The sequence below is a fragment of the Rhinatrema bivittatum genome, unplaced genomic scaffold (genome assembly GCF_901001135.1).
Source record: "Rhinatrema bivittatum unplaced genomic scaffold, aRhiBiv1.1, whole genome shotgun sequence".
NCBI lineage: Eukaryota > Metazoa > Chordata > Amphibia > Gymnophiona > Rhinatrematidae > Rhinatrema > Rhinatrema bivittatum.
This window is the reverse complement of record NW_021820345.1, coordinates 339,780-361,266: the sequence shown is the minus strand read 5'-3', so window position 1 is coordinate 361,266 and position 21,487 is coordinate 339,780. Positions and strand designations below refer to the sequence as shown.

The window sequence follows — 21,487 nt, the reverse complement described above, 5'->3', positions numbered from 1 at the left end:
CGTGGGCGGGGCTTAGACCGGAAGTGAACGCTGATTGGCTGCTGTCATCCTTATCTCACCTGTCAATCAGTTTGATTGATCGTGTACCCATTATACTACTGGTAAAGAAGGGAAATGAGGGAAATGAGGGCAGGTAATGAAGGGAAAGAAGGGAAATGAGGGCAAGTAATGAATGGAAATGAGGGCAAGTAAAGAAGGGAAAGAAGGGAAATGAGGGCAGGTAAAGAAGGGAAATGAGGGCAAGTAAAGAAGGGAAATGAGGGCAAGTAAAGAAGGGAAAAAAGGGAAATGAGGGCAAGTAAAGAAGGGAAATGAGTGGAGGGAAAGAAGGGAAAGAAGGGAAATGAGGGCAGGTAAAGAAGGGAAAGAAAGGAAATGAGGGCAGGTAAAGAAGGGAAATGAGGGCAAGTAAAGAAGGGAAAGAAAGGAAATGAGGGCAGGTAAGAAGGGAAATGAGGGAAATGAGGGCAGGTAAAGAAGGGAAATGAGGGCAAGTAAAGAAGGGAAAGAAAGGAAATGAGGGCAGGTAAAGAAGGGAAATGAGGGCAGGTAAAGAAGGAAATGAGGGCAAGTAAAGAAGAGAAATGAGGGCAGGTAAAGAAGGGAATGGGTGTTAGAAGGGAAATGAGGGCAGGTAAAGACAGGACTGGGTGTTGAAAGGGAAATGAGGGCAGGTAAAGACAGGACTGGGTGGTAGAAGGGAAATGAGGGCAGGTAAAGACAGGACTGGGGTGGTAGAAGGGAAATGAGGGCAGGTAAAGACAGGACTGGGTGGTAGAAGGGAAATGAGGGCAGGTAAAGACAGGACTGGGTGGTAGAAGGGAAATGAGGGCAGGTAAAGGCAGGACTGGGTGGTAGAAGGGAAATGAGGGCAGGTAAAGACAGGACTGGGTGGTAGAAGGGAAATGAGGGCAGGTAAAGACAGGACTGGGTGGTAGAAAGGGAAATGAGGGCAGGTAAAGACAGGACTGGGTGTTGAAAGGGAAATGAGGGCAGGTAAAGACAGGACTGGGTGTTAGAAGGGAAATGAGGGCAGGTAAAGACAGGACTGGGTGTTAGAAGGGAAATGAGGGCAGGTAAAGACAGGACTGGGTGTTGAAAGGGAAATGAGGGCAGGTAAAGACAGGACTGGGTGCTAGAAGGGAAATGAGGGCAGGTAAAGAAGGGAAATGAGGGCAGGTAAAGGCAGGACTGGGTGGTAGAAGGGAAATGAGGGCAGGTAAAGGCAGGACTGGGTGCTAGAAGGGAAATGAGGGCAGGTAAAGGCAGGACTGGGTGGTAGAAGGGAAATGAGGGCAGGGAAAGCAGGGAAATGAGGGCAGGTAAAGAAGGGAAAGAAGGGAAATGAGGGAAATGAGGGCAGGTAAAGAAGGGAAAGAAGGGAAATGAGGGCAGGGAAAGAAGGGAAAGAAGGGAAATGAGGGCAAGTAAAGAAGGGAAATGAGGGCAGGTAAAGACAGGACTGGGTGCTAGAAGGGAAATGAGGGCAGGTAAAGAAGGGAAATGAGGGCAGGTAAAGAAGGGAAATGAGGGCAGGTAAAGACAGGACTGGGTGGTAGAAGGGAAATGAGGGCAAGTAAAGAAGGGAAATGAGGGCAGGTAAAGACAGGACTGGGTGCTAGATGGGAAATGAGGGCAGGTAAAGACAGGACTGGGTGCTAGAAGGGAAATGAGGGCAGGTAAAGAAGGGAAATGAGGGCAGGTAAAGACAGGACTGGGTGCTAGAAGGGAAATGAGGGCAGGTAAAGAAGGGAAATGAGGGCAGCTAAAGACAGGACTGGGTGCTAGAAGGGAAATGAGGGCAGGTAAAGAAGGGAAATGAGGGCAGGTAAAGACAGGACTGGGTGCTAGAAGGGAAATGAGGGCAGGTAAAGACAGGACTGGGTGCTAGAAGGGAAATGAGGGCAGGTAAAGACAGGACTGGGTGCTAGAAGGGAAATGAGGGCAGGTAAAGAAGGGAAATGAGGGCAGGTAAAGAAGAGAAAGAAGGGAAATGAGGGCAAGTAAAGAAGGGAAATGAGGGCAGGTAAAGAAGGGAAATGAGGGCAGGTAAAGAAGGGAAAGAAGGGAAATGAGGGCAAGTAAAGAAGGGAAATGAGGGCAGGTAAAGAAGGGAAATGAGGGCAAGTAAAGAAGGGAAATGAGGGCAGGGAAAGAAGGGAAATGAGGGCAGGGAAAGAAGGGAAAGAAGGGAAATGAGGGCAAGTAAAGAAGGGAAATGAGGGCAGGTAAAGAAGGGAAATGAGGGCAAGTAAAGAAGGGAAATGAGGGTAATGAGGGCAAGTAAAGAAGGGAAATGAGGGCAGAGAAAGAAGGGAAAGAAGGGAAATGAGGGCAGGTAAAGACAGGATTGGGTGTTAGAAGGGAAATGAGGGCAGGTAAAGACAGGACTGGGTGCTGGAAGGGAAATGAGGGCAGGTAAAGACAGGACTGGGTGCTGGAAGGGAAATGAGGGCAGGTAAAGACAGGACTGGGTGCTGGAAGGGAAATGAGGGCAGGTAAAGACAGGACTGGGTGCTAGAAGGGAAATGAGGGCAAGTAAAGAAGGGAAATGAGGGAAATGAGGGCAAGTAAAGAAGGGAAAGAAGGGAAATGAGGGCAGGTAGAGAAGGGAAATGAGGGCAGGTAAAGAAGGGAATGAGTGCAAGTAAAGAAGGGAAGAAAGGAAATGAGGGCAGGGAAAGAAGGGAAATGAGGGCAGGTAAAGACAGGACTGGGTGCTAGAAGGGAAATGAGGGCAGGTAAAGAAGGGAAATGAGGGCAAGTAAAGAAGGGAAATGAGGGCAGGTAAAGACAGGACTGGGTGCTAGAAGGGAAATGAGGGCAGGTAAAGAAGGGAAATGAGGGCAGGTAAAGACAGGACTGGGTGCTAGAAGGGAAATGGGGGCAGGTAAAGACAGGACTGGGTGCTAGAAGGAAATGAGGGCAGGTAAAGAAGGGAAATGAGGGCAGGTAAAGAAGGGAAATGAGGGCAGCTAAAGACAGGACTGGGTGCTAGAAGGGAAATGAGGGCAAGTAAAGAAGGGAAATGAGGGCAGGTAAAGAAGGACTGGGTGCTAGAAGGGAAATGAGGGCAGGTAAAGAAGGACTGGGTGCTAGAAGGGAAATGAGGGCAGGTAAAGACAGGACTGGGTGCTAGAAGGGAAATGAGGGCAGGTAAAGACAGGACTGGGTGCTAGAAGGGAAATGAGGGCAGGTAAAGACAGGACTGGGTGCTGGAAGGGAAATGAGGGCAGGTAAAGACAGGACTGGGTGCTGGAAGGGAAATGAGGGCAGGTAAAGACAGGACTGGGTGCTGGAAGGGAAATGAGGGCAGGTAAAGACAGGACTGGGTGCTGGAAGGGAAATGAGGGCAGGTAAAGACAGGACTGGGTGCTGGAAGGGAAATGAGGGCAGGTAAAGACAGGACTGGGTGCTGGAAGGGAAATGAGGGCAGGTAAAGACAGGACTGGGTGCTGGAAGGGAAATGAGGGCAGGTAAAGACAGGACTGGGTGCTGGAAGGGAAATGAGGGCAGGTAAAGACAGGACTGGGTGCTGGAAGGGAAATGAGGGCAGGTAAAGACAGGACTGGGTGCTGGAAGGGAAATGAGGGCAGGTAAAGACAGGACTGGGTGCTAGAAGGGAAATGAGGGCAAGTAAAGAAGGGAAATGAGGGAAATGAGGGCAAGTAAAGAAGGGAAAGAAGGGAAATGAGGGCAGGTAGAGAAGGGAAATGAGGGCAGGTAAAGAAGGGAAATGAGTGCAAGTAAAGAAGGGAAAGAAAGGAAATGAGGGCAGGGAAAGAAGGGAAATGAGGGAAATGAGGGCAAGTAAAGAAGGGAAATGAGGGCAGGGAAAGAAGGGAAATGAGGGCAAGTAAAGAAGGGAAATGAGGGCAAGTAAACAAGGGAAATGAGGGCAGGGAAAGAAGGGAAATGAGGGCAGGGAAAGAAGGGAAAGAAGGGAAATGAGGGCAAGTAAAGAAGGGAAATGAGGGCAGGTAAAGAAGGGAAATGAGGGCAAGTAAAGAAGGGAAATGAGGGAAATGAGGGCAAGTAAAGAAGGGAAATGAGGGCAGGTAAAGAAGGGAAAGAAGGGAAATGAGGGCAGGTAAAGACAGGACTGGGTGCTAGAAGGGAAATGAGGGCAGGTAAAGACAGGACTGGGTGCTGGAAGGGAAATGAGGGGAGGTAAAGACAGGACTGGGTGCTGGAAGGGAAATGAGGGGAGGTAAAGACAGGACTGGGTGCTGGAAGGGAAATGAGGGCAGGTAAAGACAGGACTGGGTGCTAGAAGGGAAATGAGGGCAGGTAAAGACAGGACTGGTGTAAAGAAGGGAAATGAGGGCAGGTAAAGACAGGACTGGGTGCTAGAAGGGAAATGAGGGCAGGTAAAGACAGGACTGGGTGCTGGAAGGGAAATGAGGGCAGGTAAAGACAGGACTGGGTGCTGGAAGGGAAATGAGGGGAGGTAAAGACAGGACTGGGTGCTGGAAGGGAAATGAGGGCAGGTAAAGACAGGACTGGGTGCTAGAAGGGAAATGAGGGCAGGTAAAGACAGGACTGGGTGCTGGAAGGGAAATGAGGGCAGGTAAAGACAGGACTGGGTGCTGGAAGGGAAATGAGGGCAGGTAAAGATAGGACTGGATGCAGGATTGAAACTAAGTGCAGGATTTTTTGGGGCTGGTTGCTGGACTGGAAATAAGGGGGTGCAGGTACAGCCGGGACTGGATGCTGGCTTGGATCTGAGTGCAGCTGCAGACAGGACAGTGGGCTGAATAGGAACTGAGTGCAAGTATAGAGTGGACTGGATTTAAGCGACCAAAACAAGAGGTCCCAAAGGGCTAAGTCAGGAAAGGCCAAGGTAGGGCATTGAGTAAGGCAAGGCTTAGGCCAGAGAGCAGGATAAGGTCTAGATAGGTCACAGGACAAATATAGGCCTGGATAAGCTGCTGAGCAAGCCAAGGGGCAAGAAGGCCCTTAGGCCAACAAGGCAAGACAAAGAGCAAGAAGGCCAAATGCCACAAGGGGAGGCAAGGAGCCAGAAGCTCCAGAGGTCACAATGCATGGCAAGGAGTGGCCAAGACAAAGAGCCAGGAGTGACTCCGTGCGACGGCAGGGAGATTCTGGCAAGGCAGGGTTAAATGGGGTTGGAGTCTGGGTGTGGTGCAGGCCAGGAGACGGAGCTTGGCACGACTGGAGACAAGGCTCACGGAGGACTCCCCTGAGGAGAGGAGGCTGCACCACTGACCGAGTTGGATGACCTGTGAGGAGGTAGCTTCGGTGGCTAGGAGCGGAGCTCGCTGGAGGCCTCTGCCGGTGGGGAGGCATCATAGTCAAGGTAGCAGTCCTTTCCGATACTGTTAGGTAAGCCTCCACGCCGTCTAGGGTCAATTTTGTCAAGACGTTACTCAGCCCTACAGGAGGACTAGCCTAGCTTCCTGTGGTGTTCTCTGCGCCTGGAGCAATTGTTGTTCTTGTCATTTGACCCAAGTGTTGCAGCGCTTCAATTTCAGTGCATTTCTTATGTACCGTAACATTAATTGTTGCCGCTCCTGCTGCTGTGTCAGGGTCCTTATAAGCTTCTCCGGTCTGAAATGCAGATAAAAAAAAACCAGAAAAGACTCAAATCCCATTAGAGATGGTTACAATGGCCCAGGCCCAAGCTGATATCGGAATTGCTTTACCAAGTTAATCCCAAATCTTGGTGGGGTGGGGAAATGTCTCTTGTTCTCTCCTTCTTGAAATGCATGCAATCGGGACCCATCACTTGTAGGCATGCTTAATGGATATTGGAAAGAAATAAGCTCTGTCCTGTGTCTGTGGTTGCTTTCTCATCCAAGTCTGTTTGCTGTGGTGTCAGCCTCTCACAATTAATCCTACTTCTGGCACCGGTGTGGCCATTCACTGTAGCCAAGGGAGTGTGTTTCCCGGGCAGTCCGTTTCATATTACTTTCTACTTGTGGGTTTCCCACTGCAACGCCAGACAAGTCCCAGCAGCAGCTTCCTCCTAGCAACCTTTTTTTTTTTTTTTCCCTCCTTGGCTCTGATGCCTTTGCTTTATTTGGAACTGTTTTATAGCTTCCTAATTTATTAGAACGACCTAGATTCACACGCTATGTTGGTCCTGGCCCACCTGCATCTCGGCTCCGCACGCCAGGGAACCCTCAGACCTTACCTGCTTTCCTAAGCTTCTTTAGCTCCACGCTTCTCTCTCTGGGCGCCGCGTTAATTCTCTTCATGGTCAATTGTATGTATTTACTTCAAGATTTATTGACTGCCTCTCTCCAAACAGGCCACAAAGCAGTTTACAAAAAAAAAGCACTTTAATGTAATCAAAGATACAATATATATACTGATATGGGAAAAAGTCTTATCCATCAAAAGCTCCTTAATGCTTACATGTTCCATCGGGCCACATCTAAATAAAGCGGAATCTCTTGAAAATGTTATCCCTTTTTGGCATGAGATGATGTAATATTTGGGAACTCGCCAGCTACCTTGCGTCCTGGATTGGCCACGGTTAGAAACCGGATGCTGGGCTTGCTGGACCCTCGCTCCTTCCCAGAACGGCAACTCATTATGCTCTTTTCTTCCAAGGCTTTGTGTGTAGACAGCCAAGCTTTACACGTTTTCTGAAAAGTTGGAAAATCACTTACAGATGATCTTTCTAACATTTTCGTATTCTTTTTCTGGTTTGGTTTCCCCATCTTTCTTTTTTTTTTTTTTCACTCCTGGCAACAGAAGCCCCCTGAAACATTTGACTGGCATAGGATAAGGAGAGATATCCAGCCTGTAAGCTGACAGCTGGGATTTCTGTTCAGTGGTATGGGTGGTGACGGGCAGAACTAGAAAAGTGTAGCCTGTAGAGCTGAAACCTGGGGGAGATCCTTAGGTATTGCTGTATTTGCCTTTGCTTCTGCAGGGCTTTGTAGCACTTAAAACCTCATGGCCACTGCTACCGTAACTGCTTGGCCCAAAAGAAGTAAAATCTGGACCACACCTCACAATTTGCTAGCGAGTTGGGGAATGAAGGAGAAGGGGCTATGTGGGATTTTAGGCAAGGAACTTTGTGTACGCAAAACACAGGGCAGATTTTTAATCGGAAACACCAGCACTAGAGCGAATGACTGAGTGGGTCATCTGGTTAGATTTTTCCTTTATACCTGGTGCAGTAAATGTACGGTTGATTTACGTTTCCAACACAATAAAAATAAGTTCTGTGCCTCCAATTGTTAGTTCACACCCTCCAAACAACCAATATTTTGTTTGGCATCTACATTAAAAGCTCTGCCACTCGACTTAGATGCTCAGCTCATGCCTTTGAAAATTCCTTAATGCCTACATATTTCATTTGGCAACTAAAACCTAATCTCTTGAAAATATATCCTTTTTTTTTTTTTGCATGAGGTGAGCTGTATGTCTGAAATGGATCTGGAAAATTGTTGTGTGTACTTTTGCTGTAGTTTTTAATATACATTGCTAAATTCTGGATGTCCAGATGCTGGTTTTATACATTTGACTAGTGCTCAAGTGTTTGAAAGTTTAGCCTCACAAGCACATACTGATTACTGCAATGATGCAACAAATCCAAGGGCTCATCTGAGCATTCCGAAAATGACCTCTAACCAAAAGAATCTACCACCTCATTGACTTTCTCTTCGGCACAACATTGAACTCATCAAGGAGGATTGCTGATGTCCCCGAGACGAACAGAACCCTCTACATCCAACTCTGCTGTGGTCAGGGACCCTTCTTGGATCAAGAGTAACCAGTGACCTATTTAACGCACATCTGAAGAAGGCAAAACGTTCTTGAAAACTAAGAAACTCATCACAAGTGGTTTCTAGTATGCTTAAGCCGGCTCAATGCTTGATATCTATCTCTTAGTGAAAAATATATATATATATGGAGACACTTACAGTGTATTTTTTGCTTTTCACACTTTTTGCTGAAAGATGCATATTAATCCTCACTTTCTCTGTTTCTGTAAAATATTCTATACAGTAAAAATATATATTCCTTAAAATTAATGTCTGTGTTCAATCAAGTCAAGAGAGCATGCTGATTTTGTCTTTTGTTTGCCTGATATAGTCACATTTTTACAATTGTTGTGCTTGCAATGTAATAAAGAGATTTTCCTTGAATGATTGCTTTGTTACTACTTTATGGCTGCAAGTTTTATTCTGGGTTGAGGGATAAAGACAAGGGTCCCTACGCACAAATCATTTTTTTCTCATAGACACAAAATGGGAGGACAGTGTTTAGAGATTTGAGGTCGGAGGCTTAGGCTGGACAGACCTGGGGTTTTTAATTTCCCATTCGCTTGGAACAGATCAGTTTTAGATGGGTAAATCATTATTACCTGGCCAAAACTTAGCTGGGCAAAAAGAGGCACTACAGAAATATTTCATCAGTGTGTTTTAAATTTAGCCGGGTGACTGATATCGAGCGGCACACAGATAAGTTTCTCTGGGTAATTCTGTGTAAGTCTAGTGCAGGGCAGGTCTAAGGTGATCTAGGTACATTTAAGCCAAATGACTTCAAACTAAACCTAACTATATTAAACACATATCTGGGTAAGTAAAACAAACAGGCAAAAAAAAATGGCAGTCATGGCCAAATTCTAGCCCCCCCCCACCCCCCATCAAGTTATAAAAAATCATGATTTTATTATGACTATACATAATTTAAAATAAATAAATGAATAAATAAGGTACCTACCACTGCTTGAGCCCTCTAACCAATCTCTTAAAACAAATTTACCAGTTAAGAGGGAACGATTCCAACCCCCCTTCCTTAATATTGAAAATAATGTCGGTTAAATTGCCAACAACCTCCACCCCCATGTGGGACTCCCAAAAGGTTCCCAAATGCAAAGTGGTATAAGTGGTCGCTTATCTATTTCCACTTTAATACACACCGTAAGTGCCGAGAGCTCTAACAGTTCCTGGTGCTTGTGTTTGTATTCACTTCACTTCTTCACTAATTGGCCCTTCACTGACTACTGAAGGGCCACGTCTCATTTGGAACTGAATGGAGATTGGACTTACACTGATAGCTGACAGTTATCAGAGAGATTTCTCCTGCTGAACATTTAGCTAGTTATCCAGGTAACTTCATTCATTCAATTTGATATACTGCCTGATATTAAAAATCTCCAAGTGGTTTACAGTAGTTAAAGCAACTTAAAATACAGATAACCCGGGATTATTGAGACGAGAAGATCATCTTGCTAGTGGCAGAAGAGGATTGGTAAGTATTGCTTTGGGAAATTTTAGGACTTAAAAAGATTGGAAAGGTGAAATAAAGGAAAATAGGTTCTTACCTGCTAATTTTCGTTCCTGCAGTACCACGGATCAGTCCAGACAGTGGGTTGAGCCTGCTGACCAGCAGATGGAGATAGAGAAAAAACTAAAAGGGTGTCCTATATCAGGGCGGTGCTCACCCTGCATCCCTTCAGTATAAACGTTATCAAAGCAAGAAAAGGTAAAGTCAACCAGTAGAAGATCAAGCAAGTAACACCCAATATGTAATTGGAACTATCAACACATGAAAGAACCGCTCTTACATAGATATACAACAACAGCATCAGAAATTGAGGGAATTCTCAAAAAAATTAAACCAGCCATGCACCCGATTGACATCATGCCAACAAAAACGCTACTCTCCATACCTACAAGAATTGCTTCTCCCATTACTAACATCATCAACAAATCCATATCATCTGGTGTATTTCCAATGCAACTCAAGCACGCTATTATAAAACCTACACTCAAAAAACCTGATCTGGATCACTCTGAACCGGCCAACTTTCGTCCAGTCTCGAACCTACCATTCTTATCTAAAATCATGGAGAAAGTCATAAACAAGCAACTCACAAATTTCCTAGACGAAAATCTATTACTCTTCCCATCTCAATATGGCTTCCGTAAGAACCACAGTACAGAAACCCTCCTAGTAACACTCTCGGATTCTATTCTAAAAACTCTCGACTCCGGTCATTCCTACTTACTGGTTCTTCTTGATATTTCTTTGGCATTCGACACTGTCAACCACGACACGCTCCTGTCCCGCCTCTCACAAATTGGCATTACAGGCTCTGCCCTATGCTGGCTCCAATCTTTTCTGATGGACAGGACATACAGCGTTAAAACAGGCTGCCATGTGTCGAAACCCAGAAAACTAGCTCAAGGTGTTCCACAAGGATCCTCTCTTTCTTCTACACTTTTCAATATATACCTATCTCCTCTCTGTCAACTACTGGTGAAACTGGATCTTCCACACTTCATTTACGCAGATGATGTACAGATCCTCATCCCCATCAACAACTCACTACCTAATGCTCTAAAAATCTGGGATACAGCTCTGGTTGAAATAAAAAATCTACTTACGGAAAACTTCCTAGCAATAAACACAACCATCACATCACACAATAACATCGCTTCGAACCCTACTCTACTTGCAAATTCAGACTCCCTCAATTTACAGCAAGTCCGCAGCCTTGGCGTTATCATCGACAACCAATTCTCATGAAAGAAATTCATCACGGCTACAATCAAAAATGGATTCTTCAAGCTACATACACTAAAAAGAATCAAACCGCTTCTACATCCATACGACTTCCGAACAGTATTACAAGCAACAATATTGTCAAAACTGGATTACTGCAATGCCATATTACTAGGTCTCCCTAAAAACACCATACAACCGTTACAGATGCTTCAAAATGCTGCTGCTCGCTTACTCACTAATACCCACCGCCATGAACACATAACGCCAGCGCTCGTGTACCTTCACTGGCTTCCTATAGCATCAAGGATTCTATTCAAAGTTCTCACCCTCATTCACAAGTCGATTTATAACCAAGATATGCAATGGTCCTCCGATCAATTCATATTCCGCACTTCAAAGAGACCAATAAGAAAAATACACCAAGCCAAACTGGCGTCTTCTTCACTCAAACACATCAAACATGTTGCTACAAGAGAACGCTCATTCACTATTGCGGGAACCAACATATGGAACAAAATGCCCACATACCTGCGTCTAGAACCCTGCCATAGGAAATTCAAGCAGAACCTCAAAACTTGGCTGTTTGAACAAGCCTTCTCCCAATGATCTTTTACATTTTTCTGAAATGTCAATCACTTGTTCTTGTATCTCATATCGATTGATTATGATTAGCTTTTATCTCTGATCGATTGATTATGACCATAGTTAATTTAAGGTTTTGAGTTACTGAATTGTTTTCTTAAATTGTTCTGAATTGATTTATTATGTACACCTGTTTTTCATTATCATATTGACTGTAAAGCTTGTTGCTAATTTACTGTTTATTGTGAACCGAGGTGATGTTATTAACGTGCCGCGGTATATAAAAAATTACGAAATAAATAAATAAATAAATATCCAGTTGGGAAAGATTTCCGGTGCCTTGAAGTTCTGATAGGAATCCAAAATGCTGTTAAGAACCAAACAAAAAAAGGAAGAAACCTTCGAGCGGACAAATCAAAAAGAAACCACAGCCAGGGCGGGAGTCTGAACTGATCCATGGTACTACAGGAACGAAAATTAGCAGGTAAGAACCAATTTTCCTTTCCCTGTATGTACCCGGATCAGTCCAGACAGTGGGATGTACCAAAGCTTCCCTAAACAGGGTGGGATCGAGAAAGTCCCACTCGCAGCACCTGCCGTCCGAAGGAGCCAAAAACTGGCACCTGTACATCAAGGCGATAATGACGAGCAAAAGTATGCAGAGACTTCCAAGTCGCTGCCCTGCAGATTTCCTGTGGCGAGACTGACTGACTCTCCACCCAAGAAGTAGATTGTGCACACAAAGAATAGGCCATCAAGCCCTCCGGAACCAACCGGCCACAACAGATATAAGCCGACCCAATGGCCTCCTTCAGCCAGCGAGCAATGAGCTATGCTGGATATGCGTGAAGTATCAGTTTTTTTTTCTTCTCCCCTGCCGTTGAAGCAGAGAGCTATGCTGGATATGCATCGAAAGTGAAGTATCAGGCACATTTGGTTTGGGGTAGTAGCCGCCGTAACAAGCCAGCTACTCCCCGCTTTGTGAGTGTGAATCCTTTTTTCTTCTCCCCTGCCGTTGAAGTTATGCTGGATATGCGTGTAGTATCAGTTTTTCTTTTCCCCTGCCGTTGAAGCAGAGAGCTATGCTGGAATTTTGTGAAGTATCAGTCATTCTCCCATGCCGTTGAAGCAGAGAGCCATGCTGGATATGCGTCGAGAGTGAAGTATCAGGTACATTTGGTTTGGGGTAGTAACCGCCGTAACAAGCCAGCTACTCCCCGCTTTGTGAGTGCGAACCCTTTTTTCTTCTCCCCTGCCATTGAAGCAGAGAGCTCTGCTGGATATGCATTGAAAGTGAAGTATAAGAATGGAGTGATCAAGCTAGTTGAAAGGCATCAGGAATAGAGGAAGGTGGAGGTAGTAATTTGGTTATTTGGTTTGGGGTAGTAACCGCCGTAACAAGCCAGCTACTCCCGTCTTTGTGAGTGCAAATCCTTTTTTCCACATTTCCTCTTGCTGTTGAAGCTTAGAGTGATGTTGGAGTCACAGTAACCATGTGTATGTTTATTGAATAAGGGTATTGTCTCCAGGCAGTAGCCATCATTCCAGCGAGTCACCTACTCTTCATTGGCGGCCTCTTGACTTTATGGATCCACAGTGTTTATCCCACGCCCCTTTGAAGTCCTTCACAGTTCTGGTCTTCACCACTTCCTCCGGAAGGGCATTCCAGGCATCCACCACCCTCTCCATGAAGAAATACTTCCTGACATTGGTTCTGAATCTTCCTCCCTGGAGCTTCAAATTGTGACCCCTGGTTCTGCTGATTTTTTTCTTATGGTAAAGGTTTGTCGTTGCCTTTGGATCATTAAAACCTTTCAAGTATCTGAAAGTCTGTATCATATCACCTCTGCTCCTCCTTTCCTCCAGGGTGTACATGTTTAGATTCTTCGATCTCTCCTCGTACGTCATCCGATGAAGATCCTCCACCTTCCTGGTCGCCCTTCTCTGTACAGCTTCCATCTTGTCTTTGTCTTTTTGTAGATACAGTCTCCAGAACTGAACACAGTACTCCAGGTGAGGCCTCACCAAGGACCTGTACAAGGGAATAATCACTTCCCTTTTCTTACTCGATATTCCTCTCTCTATGCTGCCCAGCATTCTTCTGGCTTTTGCTATCGCCTTGTCGCATTGTTTCGCAGACTTCATATCATTAGACACTATCACCCCAAGGTCTCTCTCCTGCTCCGTGCACATCAGCCTTCCCCCCCCCCCCCCCCCCCCCCCCCCCATCGAATACAGTTCATTCGGATTTCCACTCCCCATATGCATGACTTTGCACTTCTTGGCATTGAATCTCAGCTGCCAAATCTTCGACCACTCTTCCAGTTTCCTTAGATCCCGTCTCATTCTCTCCACTCCTTCCGGCGTGTCCACTCTGTTGCAGATCTTAGTGTCATCTGCAAAAAGACAAACCTTACCTTCTATCCCGTCCGCAATGTCGCTCACAAAGATATTGAACAGGACCGGTCCCAACACCGATCCTTGCGGTACACCATTTAAAACCGCTCTCTCTTCAGAGAAGGTTCCATTTACCATCACACATTGTCTTCTGTCCGTCAACCAATTTGCAATCCAGGTCACCACCTCGGCACTCACTCCTAAACTTCTCGTTTTATTCACCAGTCTCACTTTCCACCGGTGAGAACTTTCTAGAGAAGTATGAGCACGGTAGTAGTTGTCCGGCCTCGGAATGCTAAGTACAGCCCCAACTGCCACATTGGAAGCGTCAACTTCCACGACGAATGGTCGGGTCGGGTCAGGATGACGAAGGCAGGTATCTTGCAAAAAGGACTTCTTGAGATCCTCAAAGGCTTGGCAGGCAGAGTCAGGCCAATCCACCGCATTGTCTCCCTTTCGAGTAAGTGCAGTTAATGGAGCCACAATGCGAGAGTAATTGGGGATGAAATGTCTGTAAAACTTTGCGAAGCCGAGGAAGCATTGCAATGCTTTAAGACCCCTCGGCCGAGGCCAGTTCTTAATTGCAGCCACTTTCTCGGGATCCATTTGGAAGCCGGGTGCTGAAACAACGTAGCCTAGGAACGGCAGGGAAGTCTTCTCGAAGCTACATTTCTTGAGTTTCACGTACAGACTATGTTCTCTGAGTATCTGGAGCACTTGACGGACATGCTGACGGTATGGAGGCAAATCTGGGGAGTAGATTAAGACGTCATCAAGGTAGACAATTACGCAGGTGTTCAGTAGGTCCCGTAGCACCTCATTCATCAGGTGCTGAAACACCGCCAGGGCATTACATAAGCCAAAGGGCATGCTTGTCTCTGGTATTAAAAGTGGTTTTCCACTCGTCTCCGGGATGAATTCTGACCATGTTGTAAGCACCGCGTAAGTCCAATTTCGTGAATATCTTCACTCCCTGAAGCCTATCGAGGAGCTCCGGGATTAGCGGGAGTGGGTAACAATCTTGCATTGTAATGGAATTAAACCCTTGATAGTCAATGCACGGCCTCAACAAACCGTCCTTCTTACTGACAAAGAAGAAGCCTGCCCCAGCAGGCGACTTGGACGGGCGGATAAACCCCTTGGCCAGGTTCTCCGATATGTATTCGGACATAGCCCGGGTTTCGGGTAATGACAGAGGATATACCCTACCTCGAGGGGGCATGGTCCTGGGTAACAGGTCGATAGCACAGTCATACTAGACTGTGCTGCGGAAGGATCTCCGCCTTGGTCTTGGAGAAAACATCTGTGAAGTCCTCATAAGGTTCCGGAGGACTAAGGGCGGAGTGCAGTAATGGAAGACCTGAAGCTTTAGGAACCCTCAAGCAATTAGCGAGACAAAATGAGCTCCACTTGGTAATTTGTAGGGTATCCCACTGGATCGTGGGTGAGTGCTTCTGTAGCCACGGTAACCCTAGCACCACGGGATGGACGGCCTTCTCCAAAACAAGGAAGGCTATCTCTTCCAAATGGATCGCCCCGGTGCGGACAGTGATGGGTACCGTGGATATCATGATAGGACCTGGAAGGAGCGTTCCCTGGATGGAGGTAATTCGTAACGGGACCTCCCGTCTTTGCATAGGAATCTGCAACTGGGAGACTAAGTCCTGTAGGATAAAATTACCTCCCGCTCCCGAATCCAGGAAAGCAAGTGTCTCTAGAGACCTTCCAGGGTATTCCAGAGTAATTGGCACAGTACAGTGAGGAGCTGTAGCACAACCTAGGAGGAGCTCCTCTTGACCTCCTAGGTTTGGGCGTTTTCCGCACACTCCTGGCAGCGTGCCAAATAATGGCACTTTTGGCCTCAGTACAGGCAGAGACCCATAGAACAACCACGTTGTCTCTCTTCAGCAGAGAGCGGGGCACATCCCAGCTGCATAGGTTCGCAGGTGGGCACGTATGGACACGGAGTCTTAAGAGAAGACATTGGTCTCGTAGGAACATAAGATGGACTGTGTTGGGTCGGGCGCAACTCCCTGGCCCTTTGTTGTAGGTGACGGTCAATATGGGCAGCCATATCAATGAGGGCGTTGAGGTCCTCCAGGAGATCACGAGCGGCAAGCTCATCCTTGATACGTCCGGATAGCCCCTCCAGGAAGATGGCTTTAAGGCTGCCGTCTTGCCAGCCTACCTCTAGGGCTAGCATCCGGAACTCCATAGCATAGTCTGCCAAGGAGCGAGCCCCCTGACGGAGCTGTAGCAGTTCAGACGTAGCTGTAGCTAAACGAACTGGCTCATCAAAAGCCTGTCGGAAGTTCGAGATGAACTGCTGTAAATCCACTAGTGAGGAATCATTATGTTCCCAAAGGGGAGAGGCCCACACCAAGGCCTTCCCATCAAGCAGGGACAGGATATAGGCTACCTTTACTGTGTCGGTGGGAAACTGCCGGGGCAACAGGGAGAACCGTATGAAACATTGGTTCAGGAAGCCATGGCAGGTCTTTACATCCTCAGTGTAGCGGGAAGGTGCAGGTAGCTGAGTCACAGAAGTAGCTTGTTCCACAGGTGCCGACCCAATGGCAGGCAAAGAGTCAAGGCGAGTAGTAAGTTGTCCCACTGTGGCTGCCAACGTATCTATGCAGTGCTGCTGCTGTAGCATCTGTTGGGCCATCCCAGGAATGTCCGGGGGACCTGGCACATCCGCCAAGTCCATAGCCTTGCAATCTGTTATGGATTATCACTTTAGTGGATCCTTGGGCCGACCTGCAGGAGACTGGGGGAAGATGGACTATAGTCTCTAGAACTAGGCAGGCTGGGAGGCGGATCTCAGGCAGGATGCGGATGAGGCTCTTTACCCTGGAAGCTGGTGCTCCCCTGGGAGGAGCCCATAGGAGCCCAGCCGCTGGGACTTAGATGAGACTGAAGCGGGACCAGAAACAAACAGACTTGAAAAGTAGAATCAGGCAGGAAACTGAAGCAAGGCTCGGGAACTGGAACCAGGCAGGAACTGTAGCAAGACGCAGATACTGGAACCAGGCAGGAACTGTAGCAAGACACGGATACTGGAACCAGGCAGGAACTGTAGCAAGACTCGGGTACTGGAACCAGGCAGGAACTGTAGCAAGACAAGCGGTAACCAGGCTGGAACGTAAGCAGAGTCAAAAGCAGGAACCAGGCTGGAACGGAGCGACTACCAGCAAGTAGAACCACTCCGGGGCACGGAGCAACTGGGAACCTCAAGGTAACCCCGTTGCAAGGCGAAGACTGAGAGTCCGCAGCGGCTTAAATAAGCCGCGGCGTCTGACATCAGGAAATGGGCGGAGCTCTGAATGGCGGGAATTGGCCTACAAAGGCATCCTCCTTGAGCGTGTGCCTAGGGACAGGGCATCCACCGAAGGCCATCCTCCGGTATTGCCCCCGCGGGGATGCCGCCACAAGGGCCGTGAATTCCGCCAGCTGAACTGGGAGCAGGTCCAGGAGCACAAAGGTAAGGGCCGGGTCGCAGCACACGTGACCGGGACCGTAACACCTTTTCCACCATCTGCTTGAGTTGCCCTGAGGTTCCTTCTCAAACATGCATTCTATGCCACCTTCATCTCTCCCTCCCTGTACCCTATCTTCTCTTCTGTATGGGCAGAGAAGTGGGGGAAAGGGGAGGATTGATGCTGGATTCCTGTGGAAAGAGAGTGGGATTCAGCCTGCCTTCAATGAGGAGGCAGGTGAGAGACTGAGGAGGGGGAGGAAGTGAGAAAATTAGGGAGAGGGATAAGGGCTGCTAAGGCCCCATCATTATTCTTGTGTGTGTTTATCAACAGGAAGACTTATGTTAGGGCCACTTAGCCCTCATCATTATCCGACCGTTTCTATGTATAAGGTTTGGGGATTAGGGTGCTCTGAAAAGGTTTTCCTATGAAGCAGTCATCAGTTCACTGTGAAAATCACACTGATCAGGCTTGTAAAAACTAATTTAAGGTTGCTGACATGAGAGAATATGCTGAAATGTTAGAATATAGGTTAAGGTCAAAAGGTGTGTTGAGCTCATACTTAAGTTTACTTCCTGCCATCTAGACTCAATTTCCAGGAAATCACATGACTTACAAGAATCCCAGCTTCATTAATATATACAAGAGAAAATAGTCATGCAAACTTATTAAGAGGATCTTGTTTTAGTGTCAACCAATTAGGAGAATGTTATGCAAAGAAACAAACTAGCTCATTTGTGTGGTAACTGGAATCAATTTATTGTGTAAACAATGCCCTCCAAGACTGCTTCTGAATTCCTTTGCACTCCTGGGATATTTATACTTTATCTAATAAAATATCTTTCTTTGGGCTGCTGATATGAAGACTTTATTATGGTTACCTACAAGGGGTCTTAATGTAACTGCTAAGCCCCCGTCATTCTTGTGAGAGGACAGGAGTTTGTCTGGGGCCAAAATCTGCAGGTTTACTGATTCGAATGTCAGCTTTGGAAATGTGAATATGCAGCATCTATGATCCCTTTCCTTTGTATTTTGCATCCTGCAGGAGGAAATACATTTCTGTTTCCATTTCTCCAGTGCTGCACTGTAAGCAGATTCTGGTTTCCTGGGTTTCCAGTTCCGTTTCTGTCTGTGAATTTCTATTAATAATTTGTGCTTACTTATTCTGTATGTGATGAGGGTCTAACCATGTTCTCTCTGTGTAATCATAGAAAGGTTTTCTCTGAGTGCCGTTCTCTGTGTAGTGATCTGTTTCAGTCCTGTTTGTTCTCTTTTCCCCATATGAGATGTGTTGGTTTTCGAAGGACCGGTGTAATATTTGCAATGCTGACACTTCAAAGGGGATCACAAAGCTTTGCCACTGATACAGCGCGTGGGGGTCGTATGCTCTTGGCGCTGTATGTATAGATCATATCTCCCCTGTAATGTGTGGTCCTCATTGTCTCCACATTGGAATGAGAAGCCGATGGAAAATTGTTCTTTTCGTACAAAATGTTTCTATAGTGAGTGTCCATGCTCCTTGGTCAGTAACATAAGAACATAAGAAAATGCCATACTGGGTCAGACCAAGGGTCCATCAAGCCCAGCATCCTGTTTCCAATAGTGGCCAATCCAGGCCATAAAAACCTGGCAAGTACCCAAAAACTAAGTCTATTCCATGTTACCATTGCTAATGGCAGTGGCTATTCTTTAAGTGAACTTGCAGGTAATGGACTTCTCCTCCAAGAACTTATCCAATCCTTTTTTAAACACAGCTATACTAACTGCACTAACCACATCCTCTGGCAACAAATTCCAGAGTTTAATTGTGCGTTGAGTAAAAAAGAACTTTCTCCGATTAGTTTTAAATGTGCCCCATGCTAACTTCATGGAGTGCCCCCTAGTCTTTCTACTATCCGAAAGAGTAAATAACCGATTCACATCTACCCGTTCTAGACCTCTCATGATTTTAAACACCTCTATCATATCCCCCCTCAGTCGTCTCTTCTCCAAGCTGAAAAGTCCTAACCTCTTTAGTCTTTCCTCATAGGGGAGTTGTTCCATTCCCCTTATCATTTTGGTAGCCCTTCTCTGTACCTTCTCCATCGCAATTATATCTTTTTTGAGATGCCGCGACCAGAATTCTACACAGTATTCAAGGTGCGGTCTCACCATGGAGCGACACAGAGGCATTATGACATTTTCCGTTTTATTCACCATTCCCTTTCAAATAATTCCCAACATTCTGTTTGCTTTTTTGACTGCCGCAGCACACTGAACCGACGATTTCAATGTGTTATCCACTATGACACCTAGATCTCTTTCTTGGGTTGTAGCACCTAATACAGAACCCAACATTGTGTAATTATAGCATGGGTTATTTTTCCCTATATGCATCACCTTGCACTTATCCACATTAAATTTCATCTGCCATTTGGATGCCCAATTTTCCAGTCTCACAAGGTCTTCCTGCAATTTATCACAATCCGCTTGTGATTTAACTACTCTGAACAATTTTGTGTCATCTGCAAATTTGATTATCTCACTCGTCGTATTTCTTTCCAGATCATTTATAAATGTATTGAAAAGTAAGGGTCCCAATACAGATCCCTGAGGCACTCCACTGTCCACTCCCTTCCACTGAGAAAATTGTCCATTTAATCCTACTCTCTGTTTCCTGTCTTTTAGCCAGTTTGCAATCCACAAAAGGACATCGCCACCTATCCCATGACATTTTACTTTTCCTAGAAGCCTCTCATGAGGAACTTTGTCAAACGCCTTCTAAAAATCCAAGTATACTATATCTACCGGTTCAACTTTATCCACATGTTTATTAACTCCTTCAAAAAAGTGATGCAGATTTGTGAGGCAAGACTTGCCCTGGGTAAAGCCATGCTGACTTTGTTCCATTAAACCATGTCTTTCTATATGTTCTGTGATTTTGATGTTTAGAACACTTTCCACTGAAGTCAGGCTAACTGGTCTGTAGTTTCCCGGATCACCCCTGGAGCCCTTTTTAAATATTGGGGTTACATTTGCTATCCTCCAGTCTTCTGGTACAATGGATGATTTTAATTATAGGTTACAAATTTTTACTAATAGGTGTTAAATTTCATTTTTTAGTTCCTTCAGAACTCTGGGGTGTATACCATCCAGTCCAGGTGATTTACTACTCTTCAGTTTGTCAATCAGGTCTGCCACATTTTCTAGGTTCACCGTGATTGATTCAGTCCATCTGAATCATTACCCATGAAAGCCTTCTCCAGTATGGGTACCTCCCAACATCCTCTTCAGTAAACACCGAAGCAAAGAAATTATTTAATCTTTCCGCGATGGCCTTATCTTCTCTAAGTGCCCCTTTAACCCCTCGATCATCTAACGTTCCAACTGACTTCCTCACAGGCTTTCTGCTTCGGATATATTTTTTAAAGTTTTTATTGTGAGTTTTTGCCTCTACAGCCAACTTCTTTTCAAATTCTCTCTTAGCCTGTCTTATCAATGTCTTACATTAACTTGCCAACGTTTATGCATTATTCCAGTGGTTCTCAACCCTGTCCTGGGGACCCCCAGCCAGTCGGATTTTCAGGATATCCACAATGAATATGCATGAGAGAAAATTTGCATGCACTGCTTCCACAACATGCAAATTTTCTCATGCATATTCATTGTGGATATCCTGAAAACCCGACTGACTGGGGGGGTCCCCAGGACAGGGTTGAGAACCACTGCATTATCCTATTTTCTTCTGTTGGAGCCTTCTTCCAATTTTTGAATGAAGATCTTTTGGCTAAAATAGCTTCTTTCACCTCCACTTTTAACCATGCCGGTAATCGTTTTGCCTTCTTTCCACCTTTCTTAAATGTGTGGAATACATCTGGACTGTGCTTCCAGAATTGTATTTTTAACATGACCTCGCCTCTTGCACATTTTTTACTTTTGTAGCTGCTCCTTTCATTTTTTTCTAACAATTTTTCTCATTTTATCAAAGTTTCCCTTTTGAAAGTTTAGCACGAGAGCCGTGGATTTGCATACTGTTCCTCTTCCAGTCATTAATTCAAATTTGAACATAAGTGGCCCCACCACTGTTACCTCTCTCACCAAATCCTGTGCTCCACTGAGAATTAGATCTAAAATTATTCCCTCTCTCTTCGGTTCCTGAACCAATTGCTCCATAAAAATGTCATTTATTCCATCCAGGAATTTTATATCTCTAGCATGTCCCGATGATACATTTACCCAGTCAATATTGGGGTAATTGAAGTCTCCCATTATTACTGCACTACCAATTTGGTTAGCTTCCCTAATTTCTCTTAGCATTTCACTGTCCGTCTCACCATCTTCACCAGGTGGAAGGTAGTATACTCCTATCACTATAGTCTTCCCCAACACACAAGGGATTTCCACCCATAAAGACTCAATTTTGCATTTAGACTCATGCAGGATGTTTATCCTGTTGGACTCTATGCCATCCCGGACATAAAGCGCCACACCGCCTCTCGGGTGCTCCTCTCTGTCATTGCGATATAATTTGTACCCCGGTATAGCACTGTCCCATT

General features: G+C 45.9%; 1 long non-coding RNA gene across 6 annotated transcripts; it reads left to right on the top strand.

Moving 5' to 3' along the window:
- The first annotated feature begins 228 nt into the window (after positions 1 to 228).
- On the top strand, positions 229 to 4,045 carry LOC115081541. Of its 6 annotated transcripts, none has more exons than XR_003853820.1 (7): positions 229 to 266; positions 527 to 594; positions 1,491 to 1,639; positions 1,680 to 1,805; positions 2,379 to 2,418; positions 2,851 to 3,038; positions 3,981 to 4,045. It is a non-coding gene; the product is annotated as an uncharacterized LOC115081541 (long non-coding RNA). The 6 variants fall into 6 exon arrangements; XR_003853823.1 differs by having other exon boundaries at positions 2,379 to 2,458; XR_003853824.1 differs by lacking the exon at positions 3,981 to 4,045 and adding an exon at positions 3,117 to 3,161 and having other exon boundaries at positions 2,851 to 2,952.
- Positions 4,046 to 21,487: the final 17,442 nt, after the last annotated feature.